This window comes from Lygodium microphyllum, chromosome 7 (genome assembly GCF_053477565.2).
Source record: "Lygodium microphyllum isolate KBCC chromosome 7, Lygodium_microphyllum_v1.1.10, whole genome shotgun sequence".
Classification (NCBI taxonomy): Eukaryota; Viridiplantae; Streptophyta; class Polypodiopsida; order Schizaeales; family Lygodiaceae; genus Lygodium; species Lygodium microphyllum.
Window position 1 is genome coordinate 76,742,096 of NC_141141.1, and position 3,856 is coordinate 76,745,951.

Here is a 3,856-nt window from a genome sequence, read left to right on the forward strand (position 1 = left end):
GGCTAGATGGCGGTTGGAGAGTGTGAGGCGGTATTCCCCTCAAAGAAGCAACCCACTACGCATAAGTGGCAGTGGCTCTAATAACCTAAGTGTCATACATAGCCATTTGAGTGCAAGTGGAAGTCTTAGCACTTCCCTACTTCCAGCCAATCGACCCACTTCAAGTGGGGGTGTAGTTTTACCTAGACAAACTCCTGTTGTCAATCCGGATGTAGCCATGGTACAACCCATCACAATTCTAGTAAGGACACTGAATTTACCAGCATTAGGAGCACCTTTTCCCATCTTCCATGGATTAACAGAAGAATATGGAGAACTCCATATTAAGGAGTTTCAAACACTAATGTTCAATTATCGAATACAAGACGAAGGGCAACTAATGATGTTCTTCAATATGACGTTAAAATAAAGGGCAGTAGTATGGTATCATGGTCTAGAGTCCAGAACCATAACTAGCACTGACCAATTCTTCACGGCGTAGAGAGTTTGTTCCTAAGAGGGGTGGATAGTATTGGTTGCATGTCTTGAATGTAACATGCCAAGAGCCAAATGAGAATGTCCAAGCCTATGCCAAGAAGCTAAAGCAAGTTCTTTGCAAACTTTACTTATATCCCCATTCCACTGGCTGCACAGTTGCAATATTTCCTACATGGATTGGATTTCAATATCCAAGTGTAGCTCAGTAGTGTCACTTTGGACGACATTCACATTGCTATCACCCAAGTAGAAGGAGTGGAGTCCCGCTTGCAAGCAACTTATACATCAATGATAAATTGGAATGGTGATAATTTGGCATTTACCAACTGAAGTCAAGGGGACCCTACATCAAATGTGAATGGAAGAGGGAGTATCATGCTGAATCTGCCTATGTTACCAGCTCCTCCTAATAGTAATACTATGCCTATGGCTATTCAGGTGGGCCCACTAAATAGTGGGGGCCAAACAATGAATTCTAATGTTGTCCCAGTAGGTCAGCGTCCCATTCCTAATCAAGTGGTTAGGTTGATGGCTCTGTGAGTGGAGCGCCTCTAATGTCCTTGGCCGAGTTAGGGACATGATGAAGTACTACACCGATATAACTTCTAAACAATACAGAAAAATAGTTGTGGATGTCAATTTTCTTAAGAAGCAATAGAATTTGATAGGGAGTCAATGCCCTAAAGAGGGTGCCCCTCATGACTCAGCTGTAAGTGGTGTGGTGGCCAATATTTCCCTAGGAATTTTCTGAAAGTCAAATGCAATATTTGTAGAAAGTCTAGCCACTTAGCTACTACGTGTTGGAGTAAGATTAGTTCTCTCCAAGAGGGGAGTAAGCTGCCACGTCCAGTTAACCATTGTGCAAAAGGGAATAATCTCTAGCAAGATGAGGGACCAAGACAAATACGGCCACGAGGAAGAGCTATTGTAGAGGAGTTTCCTCATGGTTATTGAGGCTGTATGTGTTGGAAATTACAAGGAAGACGAGAGACGAAAGGAAGAGAGGAGAGAAGAGAGATAAGAGACACCGGATGTGGAACCCCAAAAGTGTGTCAACTGAGCACACATGATAGGAATATATAGAGGGGACTTGGGGCGCTATATATAGACAGACTATATATAGCTAACACCCCTGCTCAAATAAAGGTCCCTTACTATGGATGAAAAAAAATCATTGGGGGCTCAAGGGAAAAACCCATAGCTCTATATAGGCCTACCGTTATATTAATATTCAAAATATAAAATTACAAAGTTGAACTTACAAGAGCCTATTCATAGGCATCAAAGGAGCTACATCACTCATGAATTACAACATCAATGGAGAAGGAGCTACATCATTTAGGAGCTACATCACTCCTGAATTACAACAACATGAATTACAACATCAACGAAGAAGGAGCTACATCACTCAGGAGCTACATCACTCCTGAATTACAACAACCTATTCAGAGGCATCAAAAGAGCTTTATCACACCTAAATATACAACATGTAAAATAAGGATAAGCGACATCACTACAAAAGATAAAATCTCGAAGAAATTCCTTCAACTGAACTTGGGATGTAAGCAATATATCTGTCACATCAAAACTTAAAGAAAAATGTTACAGTGACATTAGAACAACAACACAAGGTCTATAGAGACGGTTCCCAATGTCGCTCTATAGACAACATAGCACATGTGGGACCCCATGAATAGAATATAAATAAAACAATTTGTCATCAGCTGGAATATAGATGCTCATCCTAGAAAGAATATAAATGAAATAATGTGTCATCAGCTGGAATATAGAACCTCATCAGCTAGAAAGAATATAAAGGAAACAATGTATCATAAGCTAGAATATAGACGCTCATCAATGGAATAACGAACGAGGACGATCATCATGAAGCATGGCAATATCAACATCCAAAAGTAATGTTGATGTTGAAATGTAGAGTAGAGAGAGAGAGAGAGAGAGAGAGAGAGAGAGAGAGAGAGAGAGGAAGCTTATCTGCTAAGTGGCTCTCGTAAGCTACCGGGTTTTTAAACAACCTCTCTATATCATCTCCCACTCTTATTTTGGGCAAATACAGAATGGCCTTCTTAGCATCGAAACTGACTGAGTTCATGTAACTTGGTGCTACAGGTTAGAATTTCATACCACAATTGTGAAGATCAACTGTAGATGGGAAGTGGGTTGGCTTCTCCACAAGCTTTTGAGTTTGGGAGCCTTGAGTGGCAATGCCATACAGGCAATCCAGCAAGTGCTTTCGACTGTGTATGTTGTTGACGACAACGTGGAAGCTTTCCTCAGAGCTGAAATAAAATGGAAGAACCTCACAAGCTACTTTGGTGACCAATTTTCCCCAATACTTTGAGTGCTTCTGCACTTGAGTCCTGCGCATTGTTGTCCTTTGACATGCTTATTCTAATGACCTCCAGAAGCAAGAACATTGAGATTTGATTTTCCAATAGGACAAAGTCCTGGAGGATGGATTTTTGCAAAGGGCGAGGGAACCGAAGGTTGTAATACGACACATAATGAAACGGGATGATGCTACCATTCTCCTGAGTAGAGGATTTCAAGACCTCCACCACAAAAGAGGCATCTAGGGCCAGCATGTAGGCGAGCTTGTTGTCCATCTAAGGGGAGGGACTTGGCAACAAAGGGGCAGGCCATGACCTTGTGCTTTTCCATCTCCTTAGCAGCAACAGCCTTGTAGCGCTCTGTCTCCTGATTGTCCAGGAAGGAGCTATGGTGGGGGCCGAGGGGGGGATCGAGTTCACTGTGGTACGGGCCGATGGTGACAACCTGGGGAACAAAGGTATCGTGCTTGAGGCTACGGAGGGGGCTGGAGGCCATGAAGATGGAGGGGGAGGAGTCCCATGGCCCGCACAAGCAGGCGTCGAGCATGCCCTTGATGGAGAGCACCCATTCCTTCTCCTCCAGCTCGGGCGTATTTGTGCGCTCTGATACCATGTTGAAAACTACGAGGAAGATGAGAGACGAAAGGGAAAGAGGAGAGAAGAGAGATATGAGACACCAAAAGTGGAACCCCAGAAGTGTGTCAACTGAGCACACATGACAGGAATATATAGAGGGGACCTGGGGCGCTATATATAGACACACTATATATAGCTAACAGTATGTGTCAATGACACTCAAACTTCTAATTTATGAGCTGTAATGAGAGGTCAAAAGATTAAAGAGGATGACAAAGGAATTGTAAAACTTGTCGATGAAAACCCTAAGCAAGATGATAGGGCAAAGCAAGTTATGAATCCTTGTATGGAAGGTGGACCTCTACGGCTTGTTGATAGTAAAATTAATCTCGAGAAGGATAAAGGATTGCGAAGAAACAAGGTAAAAGTTAAAAAAGAAAGTAAGGCATATGCCT

The 3,856-nt window shown here is 42.6% G+C and overlaps 1 pseudogene; it reads right to left on the minus strand.

The window, feature by feature from the left end:
- Window positions 1–1,173: 1,173 nt before the first annotated feature.
- On the minus strand, window positions 1,174–3,438 carry LOC148033608 (putative UPF0481 protein At3g02645; annotated as a pseudogene).
- Window positions 3,439–3,856: the final 418 nt, after the last annotated feature.